This window comes from Lotus japonicus, chromosome 2 (assembly GCF_012489685.1).
Source record: "Lotus japonicus ecotype B-129 chromosome 2, LjGifu_v1.2".
Classification (NCBI taxonomy): Eukaryota; Viridiplantae; Streptophyta; class Magnoliopsida; order Fabales; family Fabaceae; genus Lotus; species Lotus japonicus.
Window position 1 is genome coordinate 78359704 of NC_080042.1, and position 26328 is coordinate 78386031.

The 26328-nt window shown below is 34.5% G+C and overlaps 1 pseudogene across 1 annotated transcript; it reads left to right on the forward strand.

Annotated features, from left to right (window-relative positions):
- Nucleotides 1-12878: 12878 nt before the first annotated feature.
- On the forward strand, nucleotides 12879-15047 carry LOC130739887 (homeobox-leucine zipper protein HAT5-like; annotated as a pseudogene). The gene is made up of 3 exons (XR_009019969.1): nucleotides 12879-13486; nucleotides 13785-14179; nucleotides 14336-15047. The product of XR_009019969.1 is annotated as a homeobox-leucine zipper protein HAT5-like (transcript).
- The last annotated feature ends 11281 nt before the right edge of the window (nucleotides 15048-26328 follow it).

Consider the following 26328-nt stretch of genomic DNA (forward strand, 5'->3'; position numbering starts at 1 on the left):
GTGAGCCATGTGCTAGTAAGCGATTTAATGTAGCTCTCTTGTAAGTATCTATTGATTTATAGGCATATATTTGATCCATGTGATTGAAGCTAAACTCACCTAAACTTTTTAATACCAAAAAATTAACATGAAAACAACAGATTCCACAAAGAATAATCATAATCCATATCAGGAAACATGGCGGTGGTCGAGATGCAAAATCAGAGGATCAGAAATGAGGAGTTTCAACTTGTGGAGAAACAAACAAACATTATTCACGTTATTGAACAAATATAACAAACACACGCAACTATATCATAAGGATAGTCAGATAATAAACACAAATTCAGAATAAAGGATTTATTCTGAGCATGAGGCCCACAGGGTTTTATCCAACATAAATAAATGCCACAATAAATCTGTGTGTGAAAACACATATACGTAAAGTGTTCACAACCAACTATTGCAACAACCACACATAAATTCTTATTCTGTGGTGCGCACATATAAAATTTAATGGCATCTTTGATTAATTGAGTGAATCTAACGACATGTTTAGTAAAAATGCTTATAATTATCGTTCACCTTTGCTCCCCATTCTTTCTCTCCCGTCATTATTCTCCACAGTTTCGAAAGATCAGTTAGATTCATTGAATTAATCGATCTAATTAGATTTTCCTTATTGTCTCATAATCCCATTGACATTGACACTTGCAGTTGAAGAGATTGACGAGAACGTGATTAGCGTTTCCATCGTCAACATTAGAAGTGGAACTCGTGAAAATAAAGTAACCAGAGTGCTACTTAGTACTTATTATGCTAGCTGCTGGTTACATTCAAATATCTTTGTACATGACATTCTTAAAATAAAATTAGGCGTGCGACACGTCAAACTCTATAAATTACCCAATGCTAGATAATTTTATCTCAAAAGATGCTTCCCTTCAGTCAAAGATAAGATTTTTTTTTTTGTTGATAATTTGGAGGGCAAAAGCGGTTTCATCTACCGTGGGTCAGTTCAAAACTGACCCACGGTGCTTCAGTTTAATTAGAACCATTTGATATAATATTAAAATATTCAATGGTTCAGATTCAAAATATAAAAATTATGCAATGACTAAAACACCCGTGCTTTATCTTCCCCATTTCTCCTGACTGTTCTACTTGGAAAAACCATAGCCACTGCCTCTCCGGCCTACTACTCCTCCACCGCCACCTCTTCCTCCTCCCTCCTTCTCATCATCTTCCTCCTCATATCGTCCTTCTTTCTCGCCCCTTCCCCTCCACCGCTCCTCTGACCCAACACCGTGCCCCTCCTCTCCTCAGCCTCCTTCAACCTCTGTTTTGAGCCCAACCAGAACCACAAAAACAGAACCAACAAGAATTCCAGATCTACCACCAAAACATCCAGATCTGCCACCAAATCTCCCGGCCAGCAAGACCCACCGGCCTCGGGACCAGCTCTCCCCTTCCACAGGTCCACAACCACCACATCATCTTCTGTTCTTCTCCATCAAAATACAAAAAAAACCAGATATCTTCCATTGTAGATCTTAAACCACCAAAATTTTCAGATCTGAGAATTGGATGAAGTTGTTATTGTTTTTTTTCGAACGTGATGTTGATGTTGTTGTTATTATTTGATTTAGGGTTGATTCAATTAAACAAAAGAAATGATCTCTGCATATGAACAATTTAAAAAATCTGAACTTTAATTAATTTTCTTCCAATAAGAACCAAAACAATCAGATTCCAGCCATAAATTGCATATCCACATTAAAAAATCAAACTTTAAGTATTTTAATAACTGTTCAGTGGTTCACTAATATGATGGATCCACATGATATGGATTTGATGTTGATGACCGTGGTAGATGTAGTGTGGTGGCAGGTTCTAAGGAAGAGGAGATGGACAAATGGTGGGGATAGTCAGCAACCTGGATCAAGCCGGCAGCATAGCTCGTCGGAGAGAGCAAGCAAGAGAATAGGTAGAAAGAAATTTTATAATTAAAAAGGGTAATTTTGTAATTTACATGGGAAATAGTAACTGAAGCACCGTGTGTCAGTTCAGTTTGAAACTGACACACGGTAGATGCAGCCGCAAAAGCCCATAAGATTCATTTTTAAATCATACTTTTTTTCACATGATTATATCACAGTGACCACAAAATTTGAAAATAATCTAGACCACTTGCCACAATATGCACAGTATGACAATTTCTTTAATTTTTCGATCTCCTTAGAAAAATGGTAGAACATAGAGAAAGCATGTCTTGAATAGGAGCATTAGTGTGTCTGTCGATGGATTTCCTCGAAAAGAATTATCCAATAACTGAGATTTTACTGGACGCAGAGAGATTTGATCCCTCATTTATGAAAAAATGAGAGTTGAACCCGGGATTTATGGTCAGTTTTATATGCAATCCAAACTAGTGAGCATCATGACAAATTTTGTCATCCAAGTTTTAGTAAGAAACATGAGTATTCTTCATATATATTGATGGGACTAAGATAATTTTTTTTTTTTGGTCAAATGGGACTAAGATAATTAAACAATGATGGGAAAATATATTTATTTTTCTGTCAAAGTTTATTCATTGACAGGACTAAGCCCAAAAAGAAGAGGCTATTCGGCCTAAATAGAAGATACGACTTTTTCTATTAGGAATACCGAATACAACTTTTTTTAATAATAATGGGCCAACAAAGCCCACGGTTACTGGGCTAACAAAAAAGTGGGTTTGATTTAAGTTTAAATGGATAACTATAATTGTGACAAAAAAAAATGGATAACTATAAATATCAATCTAAATTTGACTCATATTAGCTCAACCTCACGTCAATCCGCTACTTCTTTTAAAAGGTTTTTCATAAATTTTCCTGAATAATTTAAATTGATTCTAGTGTTAAACATTGACAATAACATTTGACCCTCAAACCTCAGACAAATGATCTAAAGTCTAAAAAACTTCACATTCTACTTGTTTAATATTAGAAAACTATAAATGTTTACCCGATAGAACCTCTAAATTTGAGAAATTGTTGTTGTTGTATCCAAATCCAACTCATTATCGGCTGACAACACACGTCTATCATGAAAATTATCATAAGCTCATAAGCTCCTTAGCGTAGCTTATATGAAAATAGTGTGCATGTGACATGCATGCAAGTAAATATGTGCCTAGTTAATGGAGTGATGCGAAAAAATATGATTCTCAGATGACCGACAAAGTGGTTGGTGCATTAAGCACAACATAGATAGGGTATGCAACAACAGAGGAGATGATAGCCGCAATGAATGGATGAAGCCAATAGTCTTAATTAAAAGAAAGTCATGATGAAGATGATGACTTGAGAAAATATGTGACCATTGACAAGTATTGGAGATCGATGGATGATCTAGCTCCTCAATAATCAACTAGTCGTCGATTTATGCTAACTATACCGAGTCTAATCAATTCTAACCATTTCATTTGCATTGTTGATGCAACTAGCAACTCATATGAGTACTCTAATCAATTCTCGCCTGGACTGACTAGATTGATTAATCCAAGTTGTGTCTTATAACATACCTTAAACAATCATGGTCCGATTAAGATTAATACAAATCAAAGTTTTGATTGAAAAAATTAAAATTTAGGTATTGTGTATAGTAAATAATGTATATAAAAAAATACAATTGAATAAAATGATGTTGTAATTTAATTTTTTTTCCCAAGAGTATTCTTCCACCCAATAAATTTACTAAAATACAGTTATAAATTGGCCACTGCTTTATGATGCTCTTCATATATTTGACTCGCGAGGTTGAAGCATTTGGACTTTTTGTTTTCGGTCAAATAAGTGTTTAGATTTGGATCTTAACCCGGTTCTGGGCTTCGGGCTGTGGTTTAGGGCTTCTTACTTTGTATGCAAATGTGTAAAATAAAATGATTAGACTCGTAATGTGATAGAGTACATTCTAGATTACAGATAAATTAAGAAATTAATCAATAAGGTTGTGATAAAATACATATATGTTTATGTTTATATAAATAAAAGAAACTATAAATTTCTTAAATTTTCAATTATTTAATTTATTCTTTAGAGTGCTTTTATTACTCATGATTAGTGCATGAAAAAGAGTGTCTTGTTAATATTTTTACCTACCATGTGATGTTTTGGTGAACCAACTTGCGCAGTGAATTTCACCTACAATTAGGGGAATCGGTGTGTCCAACAGTGTTTGATCCAGTGAGGTGAATTGTTAAGATAATTTTTTTTATAGTAAAACTTTAACTAAACAAAACAGAGAAATTAGATAATGGTTCTTGTTGAGATCCCAATTAGAGATACAATACAATCCTCACTCTATAAGCTGTGTTCCTTTTGAAAGGATAAGGCAATTACTGTCTCTAGCTAGCTTTTGGCCTGTCCATGGTGATCAGCTTTAATTTTTTTTTCTCCTTTTCCCAAGTGCCTTCATAAAAGTGACCTCTCTGCATGCACTCAGTCTCAGAGTAAGGCCAAACTTGTGCTCCTCACTAGTGCCAATTCCTCACTCACATTTCCCAAATTGATGCAACACAAAGGACCCACTACCACTAATCCCTCACGTGAATTATAGAATGTGGAAATAAATTCATCATTCCCAGAAAAGAAAAGGGAGGTACCAAAGGTTTCTGACTCAGAGGAATTGGTTACAAATATGCAACTATCTTGCTAGGAACAACTCATGTGGCAGGCAACCCAAAAAGGCATGCCTGGAATCAATTGCATAGAAAAGGTTCAAAAGAGACCATATTCTTCTGCTTTTGGTAACTTAGATGCCATAATTACACAAATGTGTGCGAAGCCAGCTAAGGATTTCTCATTTCATTCGATCTACACTCAAATGTATTATGCTGGATGAGGAATTTTATTAATAAATATTGTTATGTAGACAATTTTACACATATAACCAGCCACACTTCTCCATCTTTTTGTGTTAACCACAGCTGGACTGCCAGGATTGGAAAGTGTGAGGTATGTGGAACTAGCTAGGGATGTTCAAGAAACGTAGATTGAAGCGGTTCAAAAGATGTACACTTCACCTCAATACTTAAGTTTGGTATTTTGTGGGCTTGTGAAATGAAATATGCGACTTGGATAAGAATTGTCGAATTTAGGACTGGTAATAAATGGATAAAACAGAAGGCTTGAATATATTCTCTCAAGGTGGGTGACTTATGTCAAAGTGGGTGACCTAGTTCAAGATGGGCAACCTGGTTTAACAAGGTCAACCTACCTATTTTATCACTGGCTTGGTGAAGAACGTTGTAGTTCATATATTTTTATCTTTGAATAGGAACAGGCGCGCTACCTCCTTACCCAACAGTAACACCAATAGCCACGAGGACGATTACACAAGAAACTATGGTTATTGATGTATATAAAGGCGAATCCATTTTTTTTAGCTAAGGTCTCTTAGGATCACTTATATATACCTAGCTAAGCAAAGTTTAACGCACAGAAAAAATACTTATGTTCGGGCTGAGCCGAGTACATTAATGTTTCACAAACGATGAAACAATAAGACATCTCAACACTCGATGCAAAAAATTTAGCGGCAGTTAATTTATGGATGTCTAAAATTGTCATAAAACTAATTTAATTTCTCGTAGATTTTCTAGCAAATTTCGCTTTAATATTTTTTTGCAAAATTTCTTCAAAAATGAATATATTAACAAATTTGAGAATTTTCTTTCAAATTTTTTCCTGCAAATTTGTTTTTCACTAGTCTCGCCAATGTTTTTAGGTGGTTCAAATCACAAGACTCAAACCACATGCAACAAAATTCTCTCTATATATTTAACTCAAGTGCACTAATAGAAATTTACTACTCAATTTAATCAAGCTTTTACAATGAATCTATGTATATTCTTAAGACTACTTTCTAATTGAAGGCAGTACAAAGAAAACTAGTTGAAGGGCCATTTTCACGATCACATTATATAGGCTTTTACCCTCTTCCAATTCAGTACTTATTGAAATGGTATAGCTGTTCATGTGCGTTATATAACTCATTATACTTTGAACATAAATAACCCGACAGAATCAAGTGAACAAGATTAAAATTGATCTATCTTGATGACGAGTTGTTTGGCATTTTCCTCAAACAAGGACAGCTCCAGCCTCCATGCATGTATGTGTTTATTTATTTTTCACCATGTTTCTGCTGATGAACATGAATTCCCCCTGCGTTTTCTAACTTGAAACGAATGGGAGGAGCAGAGCATGTGCAAAATCAATGCTGTTCTTGATTATAAGCACGTCAATGCCATTTAATCTTTGCCTTCAGTCCTAATCAAAAGCTAGATATAGCTAGTCCATTTTGGGTCCTACCTTGCATAACGACAAGCACTACTCGTCTACCCCTAACAGTGATTATTCTCTCGGAAAGATAAAACCAAGCTCAGTTCTAGCTGTACATATTTATACTTGATGTTTCTCTTTCACGGCCAATTTGATCAATCGATTCTGATGAGCAAGAGTTTGTGTTGGATTAATATCACAAGTAACCACACACTCACTAAGCAGTTGGGAGTTCCTAATTCGATGCAAAAGAAACATGAATTAAAAATAAATAAATAAAATACAATGACACAAGTTTGTTTGTTTTCAATTTTCATTGATTCCGGTCAATCGAGTATATGTAGACCCAGCAGAGCAGGCACCTACTTATATACCTGCACTTGACTTAAATGTGCTCAACAACTCGACCATTTTTGCTTTATTGTTAAATAGATATGGCTGAGTTATCTGAGAAGGGATATCATTATGTGCATGTATCTCCAACTCCAAATCTTTCAATTTTCAAAGCCTGATTTTATTTAAAAGTAACCATAAAAACTGTGTTGAAGTGTGTATTTAAAATAGAGTTATCTAAATCAGATCCTCTCAATTATAAGTTCGCTCAATTGAAGGGTTATTTAAATAGTTATAGGCGAAGTTTGAGTTAGAACATAGAACATTCAAGTTATAAATGGACTAATGATATTTAAATATGTGAGATCATTTGAATACTCATAAAGAAATAGATAAACTCGGTATTTCACTTGACATTATCAATTCACTTGAGTAAATTACGTTATAAGACCATATGGTGATTTTATCCAATGTAAATCTTGATTTTTTTTTTGATAAGCAATTATAATTATATTGAAGTGAAGTACAAGGGGTACTTCAACCCAATACAAAGAAGAAAAGAAGCAAGAAACTTAAGACGACAAGTACAAAGACAAGGATCCTAGAAATGACAAGGCTACCCACCCACTACCTCATTCAAAAAAGACTTTATAAAAGGGTCTCATTAAAACCTTGCTAGGATAAAACTCCCTTGGAAAAACCTAGTATTGAAAATTAAAGAGTTTTAATCTTTTTTGTATTGAAGGGTATGTCATGTTATTCTTTTCTTTCTTAACTCAAGTATTCTCACATACGATAATCATGAAATTAATCTCCCGCTTCACGATTAGGATACTAAGCGGTAGGCTGATCAATGAGTTTTTTTCTATTTGCAAGAATTCAAATCAAATCCTAAATCATTTACTTAAGAAATGAAATGTTGACCACTACAATAAACATCTTGTTAGTGTAAATAAAACTTACATTTTTTTATAGGTCAATTTCAGTTGTTAATTATTAGTAATGTTAGTAAATTAGTTCTTCACACCAGGATTTGAATCATGATCCCTTCTCCAATTGAATTAACTCTCTCAAACTAATCATAATATATCAAACAATAGACTGAATGACAATGAACCCATACAGTTAGGACAATAGAGCAATTAGAGGTGAAAATAGGTCAAGCGCGCACAAAGCTTATGAGTTGTTGTGTACCCAATTTTAAGACATGACATTTACGGACTAGACGGGCCAGCCCGCGAGCCCTAACCGGACACCTAATGTACTTCCACCCAAAGGATTCGGCGGAAAATATGACAAAAGAAGTTTGTAATATTTATTGCTGCTCTAACTAGTATTCCTCCCGTCGCTGTTCAAGGAGCACACGCATGCATTAGTATCGATCAAGATATTAAAGTAGCCTGGCTAATATATCATTAATCAATAATCACTATATAAAAAAAAAGGATCAAATAGAGTGAGTATTGCCCAACACATGTATTTCTATACAATATTGAAAAATATTTGAAGACTATTTTAATGAACAAAAAATTATGACAGTGATAATATTAAAACAAATTGATATATCTATCAATTGCCAATGAATTAATTTTCTATTATATTACTAGTGTAATTTTTTAGATTTAACATAATTAAATTTTAATTTTTTTATAACGTTTTTAAAATAACAAGCTGTACCCCCTCTTTAATTTATTTATTTTTGCATAAACTAAAAGCTATTTTTAATAACTTTTCTTAAAATCGCCGTTTTCGGGGATGATGGGACCAGCGACCCGGGACGATCATGCTAGTCCGGATGGGTAGTAAACCAATCACATCTGGGTCGATCATCGCCATCTGGGGGTAGGGTGCGAATCACCTCAACCATCCCATCGCTGACCCTAAGCCCCATCCATAGAAGGTTGTGAGCGAGGCTCAAGGTCTAACTACAAGTTACTAGGAACCCCTGACCCTTGAATCTCTTCGTGCTACAGAAACCCCATAAAGTTTCAACGGTGGCAAATCCCCTAGAACCTAGGTATTCATGACCTTACCTCGGGCTACGCTAGCTCTTCGGCCAGATATAAAAAGCTCCTTCTACAGGAGTCAAGGTAGGTTTTACTAACTCCAAGACTTAGGGACTTTTCACCCCTTTGCAGGACCCCCCAGGGTACTTCCGCAGCGTTCGCACTCAACCACCTACCATCCCAGCCACATGCGTAACCCCCCCCCCCCCCCGCCCCTTCACACTCTCCTCACTCCACTGCTTCACCGTTCTCTTCTTATCCCTTCTCTTATAATCTTGATCGGTTTCCCCAATCAATCACCTTTCCCAGGAATTTCAGCTTGTTCATGATAGGAAAATTTGATCGTTCTCGATAGTGTTTATAGCCTTGTCATTCCGAATTGTGTCTTAATAAAGATAAGGAGGTCATGTGATCCTTACAAATATGTGTAGGCAAGTTTACCCAACATGATGGCTACTGCACGGCAAGCCACAAATTAATTAAGTTTTCAAATAAAATTTGTTTCCAAAATTTATGCTGTGAGAATTCAAGAACCATTTACACAATGTATTGTTGAGAAGAGAAGAGAGATGGCGAAGAAGAAAGTTATTTTGCAAATTAAAAAAAAAAAGTTAAGGGGAAGAAAGAAGTATTCTCATAGAGTATTCATTTTTTATTGGTTGCATATAAATTGGAATTGAAAATGTTATATAAAATGATTGTATTTGTACTCTAAATCTGAAAAAATTGATGGAGTGACAAGTGTAAATGAGAAAGTCCCAAAATAAAGGACTTAACAATTAAACTTCAATTTGTTTATCACTCTAGCAACGTTACTAATAAGACACATGACAAATCAAAATGAACAGGGTCTCATAATTCAGTTAAAGACTGTGTTTGGAAACACTGTCAATTGAGATCGAAGATTTGTCCTCATCAACTATGTAGTAGACATGTGTGTGGCTACAATACTAAACTTCTATTGTATTCTAGTACAGATCTGCCACGGTGATAAAATACCACTCTAGATCGTACTCCTATCAATTTCAATTTGATAGAGCTCTTGAAATAAAGATCTCTATGTCGGATGTTAGTGTCAAAAATAAGAAAGGAAAATGGGAAAAAAATGCATTTACACTACAAATATGCAAGCTAGTCTCAAGAATTTACAAGCAGGACCTACTCCTTTGCATCAAAGTCACCATTTGAAATTTTGAATAGTTTTTATCTTGTGTAAATAATTTTTATGAAGCTAGTGAAAGGAAATTGAAAGGGTGTACATGTGGTGGAGGGTAGCTAGGGAGTAACTGGTGATCCTTCCCTTCCCTAAATTCCGAGCGGCACTCTCTGATAGGGACTCATGAGACAGGTTGCTCTTGTCTTTTTCTCCCCCCACGCTCTCCTCTGCCTCGTTGTCATCTTCTTCTTCTTGCTTTACCATGTCTATCCTTGTCAATTTTTCATTATTTAAGTTACATTCTTTATTTTACAGCAGAAAAAAGTATAATTTATTTTGGTACACAGACCATCGGATCACTCAATGCCATATGATATTGGATTAACCTATTACTCCAATGGTACACAAACTTGCATCAACATTTCTAAATTCCTTTCATTTGTCATGTTTGTCTCATATACCTTTTCTTGGGCGGGGACTAAAATACTAATTAATCTAGTTATTAATAAAGTGAAAAAATGTTACCAAAACTCTCGAGTTATGACACACTTACATCTATTTTTTTTTTCCGAAAGTAAAAATATATTGATAAAAAAGAGAGGAGATGGAACATGGATATACACCCTCCTCAAAGGGACAAAAAGATCTCTGCTAAGAAACAGCCCCAAACCTAAAACAAACCCAAACAGACCACAAAACCTAACAAGCCCACTAAAAAACCCACAAAAAAACTGCACAAGCCCGCAAAAAGCCTGCCCAACACCAACAGCGAAGCCAGAAAAAACAGTTAGCTAGGGAGGCCTTCGAGCCAAGATTTGAGCCGCAATCGCACTTTCGGCAGTCGCATCTGAACAATCGTACGATAAACTGAGCCGCTTTCCCATCAACATAGCACTCCTCGCACGAGTCAAGACGCCGTAAAGATTTGACAGCTCCAAAGGAAGAACCATCAACTCTTTACCCGCTGTCGACTCCACATCGTCCACCGAAGCCGCCGAGAGACCCATTTATATCTTCATTTTTTTATCTATTTCACCATTTTTTATCAATCAAATCACCTATCACATTTTTATTTTCTTTTTCATTTATTGCTATCTCTTTATTCTTTTACCTCTCCACACCTCAGGTGTGAAGATATAATTATTCTTTTTAATTTTCGCAACAACTCAAAAGTGTAGTAAAAAATACGAAAAATGTTTCCTAAATTTCATGCAACAGTTTTCGACAGTCTCATATTCCAACATTACCTATTCTTTTGGGTAACAATTTCTCATACATTTTTTTGTTACACCGGAAAGATCGATTTCTCATGATAACACTGTAAGAAAATCTGATCTATTGTGAGAAACATGTAACAATTATTACGTATATAAAATAAAAAACATTTATTTAATGTTGTGAAAAACTAACTTTTTATGGCAATGTACATAAACAGATTCTTAAAATGCATTTTTAGACAAGTAAACCAATGTTATTAAAAGTAAAAAATGTTTTAGTGGAGTAAAAAAAACTGAAAATATATTTCAAGATAAGCAAATGGACCCCTCTTCCTCCGGTATTTCAGGAGATTCACAATTCCATTCCAATGATATCACGTTTGTAGCTATCCTTTTTTCTTTTCTACCGTTGGAATATTGATATTGATTTTGAGTCGTTAGCTTTACTAAACTTTTAGAAAAATAATGAGGTGATTTTTGGTGTCGGGTTTATTTATTTTAAAATATTTATTAGCATATATTGTTACCCAAAATTTTAGAGTATAATTTTCATGGATTTTTTGTTTAATTTTTTTTAATCCTGATAACGAATTAATTTACATCATATATGACCACATTTTGTTAAATTATTTTTATATTAATCAAAATAAAAATTTATTTGGTCTATGGCTCAATTTTCATATGCATAAAGCAATTCATCAAATCTTCATTTATTTTTAATATTTTTAGGCTTTATGATAAAGTTGATATATGATACAATTTTGAAAGTCATAAAATAAAAAATAGTTAAAATATGTTAAATTTTACAGGATTTTGAATGATATGATATAGGTTTAAAGAGGTGGAAAAATTAGAATTTTTTATAAAATTTAATATTTATCATTGAGTTTTGATGGGAACGATGACTACAATGATTAAATTAATTCAATTTTTGAAGATTTAAAAAATAATAATTTGGGACATTAAAAAAAGGGAGTTTTAAGTAGAACACTATTGATAGGGGTTTGATGTGAAAAAATTTAAAAGTTGAGAAACTAAATTTGCATAGGAATTAAAACCTTTAATAGTCAAAACTATGTGATCAAACTGCAAATAAGGCTTTTTTTTCCTTCAAAATATGTCTTGATATACTTTTTTCATCTTTAGTGAATTATCCCCATTTTCCAAGTGTTTAATTATTTTTCTAAATGAAAAAATGAATTTAATATTTTTATTAAAAATAATTATTGGTCACATTATCCCCAATTTAGATTTTTATTAAAATAAATATTTAATAAATTACTTTTAAGAACTTTTATTGTTCTTTTGACTTTTTTTATAACAGACTACAATATAAAATTAACTTTTTCAGTAACTTTGTTAGTCTAGTCTGACTAGATTTTAGAAAAATTGTAATTGTGACCATTTTCTAAAATTGATTTTTTTATAATAAAAAGCCTTTTTCATTCAATATTCCTTGACGGGTGGCAACAACTGTCAAAATCCTCAAAGACCAAATAAAAACAACTCTTGGTGAAAAAAAAAAATAATAAAAATGTCTATTTATATATATTGAATTTTTGAAATCAAATTAATTTGCAAAATTTGGAAATTAAAATTTTCAAATTAGGATTTCCACAATTTAGAAATTAAATTATAAGAGTTAATTTTTTTGATAAAATTAAAAATAATTCAAAGTCAATATTCAATAATTATAATTATTCACTTAAAAGTTAAGTAAATAAAAAAGAGATAAGAATGAGATGAGGAAGATGAGGATAGAAGAGGGGCAATATGGTAACTCAAAACCCTTATGTCAAGGCTTTCCCTATCCCAAAGGCAGACCAAGGCTCCCAATATAACCCCATCAAAGTTCCCCACCACACAGAAGAATCTCTTTCTCACTCACTCTCTCTTTCTTTCTCATCATCAAATCAAATATTTCCAACTCTCATCAACTCTGTTCTCTCCTCCCTCCACCTCTGTCCTTGTGTCCCCATTCCAAAAACTCACATCATAACCCTCCTCTGCCCCTGCAATTTATTCAACACCTTCTGACAAACCTCTTAATTTTCTCTTGCAGTTCTTCCACTGAGTGATGGGTATGATCTCTCCTCACTTCCACAACTCCCACATTATAGTTCTCCTTATCACCTGCTTCTTCCGCCATAAATTCTAGATCAAAACAAACAACCCCACACAGTCACACCCCTGAAACCTGATCCACCTTTTATGGGGTATGCTATGATTGTGAATATGACCTTTTAATCTAATACCTCCACCTTTGCAACAAGGCTCCACACAAAGTACTACTACTCCAAAAAGTTCCCATAATTCCCCTCTCTAGTGAAGTTACTATGGCTGGTAGTAAGCTTTATGGGGGTTCCAACATGGCCCTTCTGCTCCAAAATGAAAGGCTTCCTTGCTCCTCTGAAGTTCTTGACTCTCTCTGGGGTCACACCTCTAACCCTGCTTCTTTCCAAGGTAAACTCTATTCTCTATTCTCTTCCTTCTTCAATTTTTGTCCATCTCTTCACTTAGTCATGAAATTTCACAATTCAAAGTTTTCTCAGTGGTGTGTCTAATTGTTATGTGTTTGTTTTTTTTTTACTATATGTCTATATGAACAAAACCAAAGTGGGGTTTTTTTTTTCAGGACTCTTGTTTCATTATGAAATGAAGAACCCATCAAAAAAATTTGATTTTTAACACTATTCTGATGTAAAACATGCAATATGATTGAGATTTTAACATGGTTGGTGTTTGTTTGCTTTGATTTCAGGGTCGAAATCGGTGGTTGATTTTGAGAATGTTGGTGGCAGCAGGGTCACTGACAGGTCCTTCTTTCAACAGCTTGACAAGGAAGAGAACTGTGATGATGATTATGATGCTTGCTTCCATCAACCAGGGAAGAAGAGAAGGCTCTCTAGTGAACAAGTTCAGTTCCTTGAAAGGAGCTTTGAGGTGGAAAACAAGCTTGAACCTGAAAGGAAGGTTCAGCTTGCAAAAGAGCTTGGGTTGCAGCCAAGACAAGTGGCTATATGGTTCCAAAACCGAAGGGCAAGGTACAAGACCAAGCAGTTAGAAAAGGACTATGGCACATTGAAAGCTAGCTTTGACAGACTCAAAGGTGACTATGATAATCTTGCTCAAGAGAATGACAAGTTAAAAGAAGAGGTAAAGCAAAAAAAATAGCACTCACAAACATACACACTCTCTATTCAGCTTTTCTGCTTTATGTTGCTATGACTTATGATATGAGTTATGAGCTCTTCTTTACTTTAATAAAGTCTTAACATTTATCATCCCCATAATGGGATAATGATTGAACAGGTGAATTCTCTGAAGAACAAATTGATTCCCAGAGATAAAGAGAAAGAGAATTCAGATGACAAGTCATCCCCTGATGCTGCAGAACCTATGGATTTAATCTCAAATGCAAATTCTGAAAATGGGTCCAAAGTGCCACTCCCTAATATGGTAACATGCTGCAAGCAAGAAGATGCCAATTCAGCTAAAAGTGATGTGCTTGATTCGGATAGCCCACATTGCACTGATGGGAACCACTTCATGGAGCCTGCTGATTCCTCTCATGCTTTCGAACCAGACCACTCAGATTTCTCACAGGATGAAGAGGATAACCTCGGTGAAAACCTCTTGAACCTGCCTTGCTTGCCAAAGGTTGAAGATGTCTGTTATGATGACCTGCCTGATAACTCTTGTAATTTTGGCTTCCCGGTTGAAGATCAAACCTTCTGTTTCTGGCCTTACTGAATCCCTACGCTCCCAGGGTTATAAATTGCAGTCCGCAACCGCAATTGTGGCGGCAGCATAAAGCGTTTTGGACTCTCAACATTAGCATCATAGCCACAATTGCAGCAGCATCAACTCCTACTTATCAGTAATTCCGTGACCGTAATTTAAAACCCTGCTACTTTCACAATGTTTAGAGAAAGTTCCTAGTTGTAACTCTGTACTAGAGGAAATAAAAACAGTATTACTTCTACTAAGGAATAAAATCAAACAGGTACAAGGCATTATGCAATTGACAAGGAACATTACTAAAACTCTTCTTTGCCATGTCCAAAGTTTGAAAATTAGGTTTTAAAAAAGCCATGTGTCATACACAAGCAAGTATCATTAGCAGTGAAAAGGTACAAGTTAATTAGTAGCTAAAATTCAAAACTAGCAATATGAGTCTAGTGTCCCAAAATTTCAGATAGGGTTTCATAAATCATAACCAAATAATTGTTTTACTCTTGGATGTGGAAAGTGGAAGCTGCTCTGTTTCTATCTATCTGGATTCCTCAAAATCTCACCGTTGTTTTACTCTTGTATGTGGAAGACACTTTATCAATCATTAGTACTCACTACTTTGCAGAGGATTGTTATTTTATATACTTTCTAGCCTATGATGAATTGATGATTATGCATGTTATAAAATATTTGGCATATATGTTTAAAGGTAAATTCCGTGAACCTTGGGTGCAAACCATGTTTTATAATTAATTGATTAGAAAATTAACTAGTTAGAAGAAGATGTTACTTACATTACAAGTCACATCCAATTTGTGTGAATTCAATTTAAATATAATATGTTTGTGTGAACAGAGGTGACATCCATTGAAGGCCGTGATAGTTGTTTGATACTTGTCCCTGAAGAAAGATTAATTGAATCACCTCAGAAGCATTCCCACGAGTGAAATTTAACTTCAACAAGTAACTGTGCGCTTGTGAGTCTGTGAGCGAAACTGAGGTTGAAATCAAAGAAAAAAGAGGCATGGAAAAGATTGTGAATACTGAACCCTGCTACAGAAGTCAAGGTTTCTGGTGTGGTTCACTAGAAGAAAATTGGATATGTGAGGACTTTTTTAGCCATGCTAGCTCATTGATGATGTTGACACCTTAGTCTCTCTTTTTTAACCAGTTGTATCATTTGATTCGCCGAAGCATTCATGTTCGAGTCGGGTAGAATAACTATGAACAATAAAACTTTTTTCTATTAAGTATTTAACGCACTTACAATTATAATAATTCGAACATGAGACCTCTTCTTATACTATAACATTTTCGTTCTGATTTATTTGTGTTGGGTGATACAGCTTGGTCTAATTGAAGCTTTAAAATAATTTTAAAATTCATTCTTGTAATCAAACCCATGCTTTTGTTTCTTCATGTAAAATTTGTCCGTTGTAGAATATTGTTTGCTGTTGAACTCTGGTTCGCCCATGGAAAAATTAAAGTCTATATAAAGTGTCTCACCCTTTAAAATATTATCTGCATCAATATTTTATTCAATGTGTTGCATCACCCATTGACAAGTTATAAATGGAGGCACCTTTCAGGGATGGCCCTTATGTGCCATGACATTATTCACGTGAAAAAGAGTTTATTTTTTACACACTCAAGCTTAATTAATATTTCCATGCTTGATTGGAACCAAGCCAACACTAAACAATGACTCTTCAACATATAAATTCTATTCAATTAAAGCTGTGGCGGTTTCTAACTGTGACACAGGTTGTGAAATTTTAAAAAATAAATAAACACAGGTTGTGAAATTTTAAAAAATAAATATAGAAGAAAGATGAGATATTGCGGTGTAAAATCGTACAAAATGCGGTGTGGCAACATTACATTGACAATATCATATAATTTTTCTTTTTTTCAAACTTCACATTTTGAAGTCGTCAGAAACCGCCTAAACTATGTAAAGTGGAAACTTGAGGTTTATGTATAGGAGAAGAAAAAAATGTGATATGAAAATAAATTAAAAGATACAAAAAAAAAAAAATTAGGCAAACTTAAAAATGTTGTTTATGTTTTAAACAGCAGCCATGCCCCCCATTTATTGGCCAATAGCAAGATGCCTAGTGTACTGGACTGCCATATCATCCATTTGACTAGTAATTTTAATATTTTTAATTTGGGTCCCTAAACTTCTTAAGTCTTACATTTTATCCTCCAACTATTTACATTTTTAATTATTTTTGAACTTAAAAAAAATCAAATTAAACCTACACACATTCATTAACCCAAAACCTTTATTCCAGGTTCTGTTTTTGTAGATTACTTCTATTGATTCAATTCTTTTTATTGACATGTATGATCTCGTAATCAAGTTTATGAATCTCGTAATCATAAAGATGAATTTGTACAGGTTATTATGTATTTGAATCTCGTTATCATGTTTTTGTACGGGTTTTATGAATTCCCTTTGCATCAGACTTGAAAGAACATGGTATTTCATCTCCTAATTCATATTTATTAATGTGAAAAGGTTCACGCTTGGCATATGGAAAAACACCATCAGGTTAATAATTTTAATCATGATTGATTCTTTTAACCAGAACACTCACGTAATGGTCACTTTATCTATAATGTTGAATTTTATATGAAACACGGCAGAAAGATGAAACACGGCGGAGGAGGAAAGGAGTGGAGGAAGGAGTAGGTTAAAGAGATTTTCCCCATATCAATTTGTAAATCAGAAAATAAACATCTTCTGTAAAATTTATAATACAAATAGTTGGAGGACCAATTTAAGAATTTTATAAGTTTGATTGACATGGCATAAACATCCACTTGGCATTCATTTATTTGCTATAAGAGAAACAGCATTATAACCCTCCTTCACCAAACAACATCCAAAAGTTTGCCAAAAAATTAAACATGAGTAAAAAGTAAAAAAAAAAAAAAAAAACTTATCTATGCTCTAATTAATCTATCTGTCAATTCATACTTTCCTTGTTATGATATGAAGAATTAGAGTACCACAGAAGTTAAAACAGAGGAGTCAAAAATGTCATGCTGTAGTGTCTTTATTTTCAAAGGTCATCGCTTTTGTAGGCTTATACAGCTAAGGTCAAAAGTTTCTGTGTGGTCCTCAAAAGAGGAACAACACTACTGTGTTTGGCACTTGATTTTGGTGAAAGTGATGTTAAGTTGAGCTCATTGGTGTCTTTTTCCTTTTCCTTTCTTGCAGCTTAGATCTAAGTTGAAGCACAAGGTTCATTAATTATCCTTGTCCTGAATATAGTGTGTACCATAAAAGGGTCAATGTAAGGGCATTGTCTCCAGTTGTACTTGATTTTTTTTTTCTGGGTTGTGGCTTAGGAAGAAAACTTAGATGGATATGAATTTGTTATAAAAGAATTCAAAGCCTGCTGGAACATGGGACTCTATGTGGATGCCTAACCTTTATGAAGAGTTTTGAATCGAAAGAGAGAGGAGAGTGAAATTTTTAAATTAAATTAAGACTTATAAAAATTAATTATATTACACCAGTTTAACTTACTTAACCACTGTTAAAAAAAAACTTACTAAACCACAGTGTAAAAGAGACGACTTTCCAGGAAGGGTGAGAGGACAAAATGAGTTTTAAAAAGCCTAATTAATTACTCCCACCAACTTATAATGGGTAAACCACGCTGTATTTTAGCCTATTTTACAATTTTCTTGTTCTTAGACTATTTGCATCGAGGAAGTCCATCCAGAGCTTGATCTTTTTATCTGTGATGATGGATTGACCTTTAGGCTTGTTTTTAGGCTTGTATATGCCATTTGATTAATGAAATTTGCCTTAAAAATTGTTTCACTTTTTTTTATCACATTATCTCTACTACTTTTAAGGTAATTTGGTTCAGAAATAACCTTTGTTCAGGTTAAGTACGAGCTGTAAAACTCTTTTTTCCCATAAGGACTCAGAATTTTTATAATATCTTGTTAAGCTTGAATAATCTCACATCACTTAAAAGCTGGGCTTTATGATGGATATTTACTTTAGATAAATTGGGATGGAACCCATTGAGGGGTTAACTATTTAGTATTTACAAACCAAACAAACTCTATTAATGCCTATATGGATGGAAAAGAAACCCGAACGGGTGGGTCTCACCCGAACCCGAACCCGATTTTATGGATAAAACCCGATATATTGGGTATGGATTTGGGTTTGGTATTGATGAAACTCGCACCCAAACATTATATATAAAAATTGCAAAACTTCTCTTTATGTTAACAACTTAATTTGTTAACAATTTGATCATATTTGAACATTAAGATATCATATTTTTTTGGCAAAAAAGATATAAAATGTTTTTTCACAACAAAATAATACAAGTTGTATTTTGTTTTGAAAAAATATATATACATCAAGTTAGGTTAGGACATGAATTTGAGGGCTACAACGGGTTTAGGTAAACTCGAGGAGGCGAGGACCCGACGGGTTTGAGTTTATATGAGAGTTTGGGTTTGGGATAGGCAAAACCTGAGCCCAACCCGACCCGTTGTCATCACTCCTCTAGATGGGGAAAATTTTGTTGAGAGTTATGTCCCTTTTTCCTTATTCAATTTTGATTAATCAAGATCCAATGTAATTTATGGCCATCAGATTTCCAAAAGAAACATTTTTTTAACTTTAAAAGAAACTAATTAAATAAATGAAAAAAATCTTAATATATTTGACATTTTTTTGAAAAGTAGTTCATTCAATTAATAAGAAACGGCTGGCTTAGAAGTCATTACATCAGATTGGACTAAACTAAGAAGTTCTTGAGGAACCTCCTCAATCCAAACATTACCTAAAGAGAAAGAAAGTTTAGCTAAGGCATTAACAACAGAATTGTCAGCTCGCCGGACAAACACAAAGGAAAAAACATCAAAACTATAAAGCAATAAACAACAATCTGAAATCAAAGCATGCAAAATAGAGCAGCCTCCTCCGCACTTCCAAGCATCAAATAATACCATGCAATTAGAGATTGAAAAGAGAGGAGACCGGATGACAAATTAACCTTGAAGATCGGTTTTGTTCGTGATTAATTATGACCATTAAAATAGTGAAATTGCAATTTATATCTCATGATCACAGACTTGTTTGAGTTTAATCATCACTTGAAACTAAGTTCAAGAAAAATGCTTACGTGTCCGATAAGTGCTTATACTGGCGGACTTAGGGGGTGACTAGCTCATGCCATGATCACTCCCAAAATGTGTATAATTTATATTGACATTTAATTTTGTTGTCGGTCTAGTGAGGGTGAGACATATATGCTAATTCGTACCATTTATATTTAATCTACCTAAATGTTTTTTCTTCTCATAAAAAATGAAATATTCTTAGAGGTCACAACACTCTAATTTTGGTCACCCTCAAGCAAAATTCTGCCTCCGCCATTGAGTGAATTGTGTGGCATTGTACACGTCACTTAATGAATCCTACAAATAGATTTTTAATTAAAATATAATTGACATGTGTATAATTAATAATTTAAAATTTTGAAAATAATAAGTCCTAATTTTTGGAACCCCAGTTCTCAGATCCCTAATTTGAATTCTTCAGCTTGAGCCCTTCTCACCTTCTCACCTCCATTATTCTTCTCAAACCAAGTCAAAATTTGCAACACTCCTCACTAGAGGGACCAAAGTCAAAAATTTGTTTTAAATTCAGGAACTGAAAACATATTAAACCTTCATTAAAATGTGCAATCAAACATGGCTGATTTAGTCGATAACAATGGAGGGCACATGACAACATCTCTGATCATTGGAGCATACGACCGAAAATTAGAATGGCGCGCGACATGAGTAGGAACGAATGTAATTAGGGAATGATTATTTCGTCATTAATTCATTATTGATGTAACATGTTTATTGAGGGAGTCAGTATTAAAAGAAGGTAAAATCACTTGTATTCTATGACCGAGTGAGAATTGTCTTCATTCTCAAGCTAAATAATTTTATTTTTTAATTTAATTTATATTGCGTATTACTCCCTCCGGTCCTATTATAAGCATGAAAGAGAAGAAAAATCATGGTCTTTTTTATAAGAACCAAATAAAAGTTTGAGCTATATTAATTATTTTTTTTCAAATGATGCCCTTATTAATTCTAACTTGTAGAATGTGTCTCATTAATTATTCTCTATCTTTCCAACTTTCCAACACGAATAACAAATGGTACTCCCTTCGTTCCTTTTTAAATGTCGTTTTAGCATAAAGCTCTCCAACCAAGATAGTGGATTATTAGAGTTGTTTTTTCCATTCTACCCTCTCACATCTCAATCATAAAGTCATAAAGCTCTCCAACCAAGATAGTGGATTGTTAGTTTTTTTCCCATTCTCTCATATCATTAAATCACCTACCACTCTCACCCAATCATAAAGTCATAAAGGTATTCATAGTTATTAAGAAAGAAGAATTTTATGAAAAATGTTAAGTGAAGTTATTGAAAAAGTAAGGGTATAATTGACAAAATAGAACCTAAAACATCAAAACGACAGTTAAATAAGAAAAAAAAAATTATTCTAAAACGACACTTAAAAAGGAACGGAGGGAGTATTTTTGAAAGTTCATTTTGATTCAAGACAAATTAAGTGGATTTTATCTAGTTTTACTACATTTCTTAAACTATGTGTTTTCCGAGGCACAAAAAAAAACTATGTAAATTTTTTTGTTGTTGCTTATAAATAGAACCGGAGGAAGTAATATTAATTAAATCTTATCCTACTTATATCTTATTTTTATTACATCTCAAGTGACACCTCATTATCCTTCTTCAATTAATCGTACGGCTAAGAGTGACCTAAAGATCAACGAGACTCGTTAAATAAGAGGGGGAATCTTGAATCTCAAATGGAGATGGTTGTTTAGTTACGTAATTGCTTGCTTTTGCTTCATTTCACTAATATAACGTGTCAAGTTTGTTTGATTCAGAACTTTCGATTTCATCAGTCTTAATATTTCTATAAACTTTTGCCAATGAGGCTTTATGGTGATTGTCACAAATAAAAAATAATTGACTACAACCATGGCAACTAAATGACACTTTAACAACTTTATCCTTTTTTTCCCTATCATATTCTTCAAGAACCTTTAATCGATCATGACACATGTAGGACGAACCGAGGAACCAAGTGTAAGATGGACCAAAATATATTTTAAGTGCAAATTTAAATGATTTTGTTTCCTTTAAAAACTCATTAAGTTTTGGAAATCTCTTAATAATTAGTTCATGGTTATTTAGTTGTCAGCATTGGATTAGCTTTTCTTCTTAATTTCTACCGTTCATGCAAATAATTTGAGGACGGGGTTGAAAATACCTCCCAACTTAGTCCATAGAAAATGGATTAGTGAAGATGTCATTCTCATAAATGGGAAGTAATTTATACAATTTTTCTTTAGGTAACACTTGGAAGTTTTATGGATGCTGGATCATTATTAATTGAATATTGCATGTTGGTTTGAGTGTCTCTTTTTCTTACTCATAATTTGGTTATACCTAATTGTTGTCTCGCTTATTTGAGGCATTCACATGAATATTGTTGTAAAATTGAAAAGAGAACTATTAGATACTTCGATTGTTGAGATGTCATTTATATCTGGCAGTAATCAAAATTATCATCTTACACAACTTACTTATCTTTAACAATCATGTTATGCAACATGCATGTAGCATGCATATTGTTTTTCACGAAGAATAATTTGGGAGTTCTCCTTGTTTTATATGGCAATGTATGGCTTGGAAAGACTTTGTTAGCATAGCAGAGCTACTTGACCACGACGGGGTACCTGTAGAAGACACTTTGATGCTCAAGTCAGTGAGAGAGCTAGGAGAAAATCTAAGAGTTTTGGAAGAACATAGAGATTGTAAGAATGAATAGCGTGTTAAGAAAATGAACAATCACCCCTATATTTATATATAGTCTCGAGATTCATTGCTATTACCTTCGCAAGTTAACGAAAAGTCTTTGTGAAGAACCTTCTGAGCGTAGGGTTGGATTTGGACCATTTTGCTTGTATGTTATGTCATCGTGTAAATGCTTGTCATCAGCTTGGACGAGGTCTTCCTCTGTGTTGAGCAGTCATCCAGTCTGCCATTATAGCATTTTCTTAGTTGCAAATCCTTTGGGTGATACTGACTACCATGGTTGAGTACACTCATTCACAATATAAAGAAAAAGAAAAATCCGTGAGCAAAGCAAAGCATGAAATGGAACAGGAAGATAGTGACTTATGTGAGTCTGGCTACAAACTACAGGGATTCGATTACGAAATTTAACTGGTTCAAGAACTAACTTCTAGCTAAGCATGATTCACGATGCTTTGATTCCTCATCTCCTGTACTGAAGAGAGATTCGGACTCAAATTAATGAAGAAACCACCGTGAGATATTTCTCTGCCGACGATCACTTCATCAGACCTGAGAAATTTAATTTGCACCCAGACCCCACTCTCTCTCTCTCTCACACACACTCACAGACTCACGCTCTCACAATTCTGCTCTCACGATCTCACCACGCCCTCACCCTCACCCTCTCACTAGGTCATCAAGATTCAAGCACACACGCGCGCACCACCACCACGCCACGCCACCACCGTCCACCAGTCTAGCCGCCCCTCTGCGGCTCTAACCCTAGGTATGGTTGATTTGACATTTCCCTAAATTGATTTCCTTTCTCAAGCTTGATTTTTCCAGGCAACCATGAATATGATTGATTGATAATTTAATTTTTGGGTAAGGTGTCTATTGATTGATTGGGGAAAAACTCTTAGATTGGGGGAAAAACTCAAACCAGAAATATTTTCAAGAATGGGGGGAAGACTCAAACCAGAGCTGTGGATTTTGCTGTCAGCACCTCCCATGGCTATGAGTCTCTATTGGTAGAATTATGGTACTCCTAAGGCTTGCAAAATGGTCCTTATACCATGTGCTTGTTAACTCATGTTATAGTGCAGCTAGGAAAATAAAGAATTGTTTATGTGTGTCCCTAGCACTTTGAAATGGGGTAGAGTTTTCTTCTTTGCTTTGCCTAGAGTGATGGTAGAAGGATGTCTCAAGGTCTCGCTGTCAGCACTTTCTCTTGGTACTGGTTTGCTGATGTTTATTACATTGAGGGCCTAGCTTCTCTTTTTCTGGTTATGTTGTATTGTGCTACTGGTTTTCAAGGGGTTTTGGGCTGTATTGGACGCTGGCTATTGTTTCTGGGTTTTAATTGTTTTATTGGGTTGGTTGTTTGTATTCTATTGGCACCCATAAGAATATCATCATCAAAAGACATCATCGGAAGACTGGAGAGAGATGCTAATCTTTATGCCTTGCTAGAGGAAATCAACAAAGATCATGCTGGTAACTGGTAAGTGGTAAGCAACTCATTGAAGAGTTTTAGAGAAAAGATTCAAATGGAAGATCCAATTCTCAAGAATGCTTTGAAGCCTAAGTTCAGCTAATCGTCTGTACCAAGCTTAAGAAGCTGTTGAACAAAATTCCCCAACCAGAAATTTCAATCACATTGTTATATCCTTAAGTTCGGAACGCACATGAATCAGAGAAACTTGCTTATAATGATAAGAATATCTAATAAGAGCACTTTTGGAAGTAGGCTTGTTCCAATAGGATCCAAGCTTCCTATGATTAGAAGAATCTGCTGAAGAAGTTCTGCATTGCCTACGCCATTATGAAGATCTGAACAGTCATTTAGAAGAAGAAGGAGTTGTAGCTGAGATAAAGAGGCGTTGTTGATTGAAGCAACCAATGAAGAGTTTTTTTTCCCAAACATTTAGAGACCAACAATTGTCACAACTATCCAGGAAACTAAGAGCCTTACTATCTTGAAACTTTATGAGCTCCTTAGATCTCTAAAGTTGCATGAAATGGAGCTGAATAAGAAAGATCAAGAAACAGGAAAAAGGAAAAACTTTTGCTCTCAAAGGAAAGGAGCAACCTCAAAGGAAGAAGAAATAGAAACACAAAAAATCCGTACTGCTCTGAAAAAATGTGCATGTAGTTTTTTTTTAATTATATTTTTATCGATTTGCTCATTTAAAAATTTGAACCCCTGACCTAGGGTCTGGATCCGCCACTGCTCTAAATACTATTATGTTGAGAATTCTAAGTTGTAAATTAAAATCACAGTAATTTTACGAAATAAGGTTAAAATTGAGGTATTTTATGAATAAAATAAATAAAAAAGCATATTATTTGAGTAATTTAAAAAGCCATGGAAAACGTTGAGTACACTCATTCACAATATAAAGGAAAAGAAAAATCCGTGTGCAAAGAAAGCATGATATGGAACAGGAAGATAGTGACTAATGTGAGTCTGTCTACACAAACTACAGGAATTCGATTACTAAATTTAACTGGTTCAAGAACTAACTTCTAGCTAAGCATGATTCACGATGCTTTGATTCCTCATCTTCTGTACTGAAGAGAGATTCGGACTCAGATTAATGAAGAAACCACCGTGAGATATTTCTCTGCCGACGATCACTTCATCAGACACTACCGTAAAGCCACGTGTCCACCATGCAGTTCCCGAGGCTCCCCACGTGCGATGTAGGGGATCATGCTTTTGTCCGTGGGGGTGGGTGGTTACGTGGCGGGAATTGTCTAGTGCAGGGGTAAAGTAGGAAGTGAAAGGTGCGGGCCCGATGGAGGGGGACAAGGGTCGCTTTCCACCAGATAAGGATGGGCCCGAGATGGTGATGGGCTTTCTTTCTGTGCGGTCGCTGTCATGGGCCCCAGGCCCACGTGATAGCCCACGTCTTGGTGCTCTCAGACGCGGTGGTAGGTTGTGAGCGGAGGACGGAGATCAGATGATGGATGGCATGGCATGGCATGTCGCTGACTGCTGACATTGACAACAACTCATGCTTTGCTTGCTAGCTGCTCACTTCGCACCACAAAACAAATTAATACAAACTCATTCTAGTAAACCTTCCCAGTTCCCCCCTGACGTAAATTGTTCTTTCTTTCTACACAAAGATAATAATAAATGATTCGGAAGAATGAATTTTTGTTTAGATAATTGCAATTGCAAATTGCAAATTGCAATAGGTCTTGTCTTCTTCACCTTTTGAAAATTTGTTATACTATAAGTTTAATACTCCACCAATCTATAGCTATGTATGAAATTGGAGTCTTTAGACTTTACTTTTATGAAATTATTACATCACTCACTCTTTTTTTATATTGCCATGTCACTATCTTCATAGAATAATAAAGTATATGCAATCATATTAAATGACTTTTTTACATTTTTTTAGAGTAATGATTTTTACCTTATCAATCAATATGAATTGGGAATGAGAGACTCAAGGATTAATCTTGGAAGACCAAAGTTTATCTGAGTTGAGTTCTGATGAAAAAAAAAACATTTGGGAAGCATTCACAAAAAAAAAATACATTTGGGAAGTTTATCATATTATCATCTAAATTTAAAAATAATTAAATTAAATTGAGAAAAAATCACCTCTCTCACATTTTTAAAATGTGATTGATTGATTTATGCAATGGGCACAAAGCAAGCATGTAGATCTTGTGG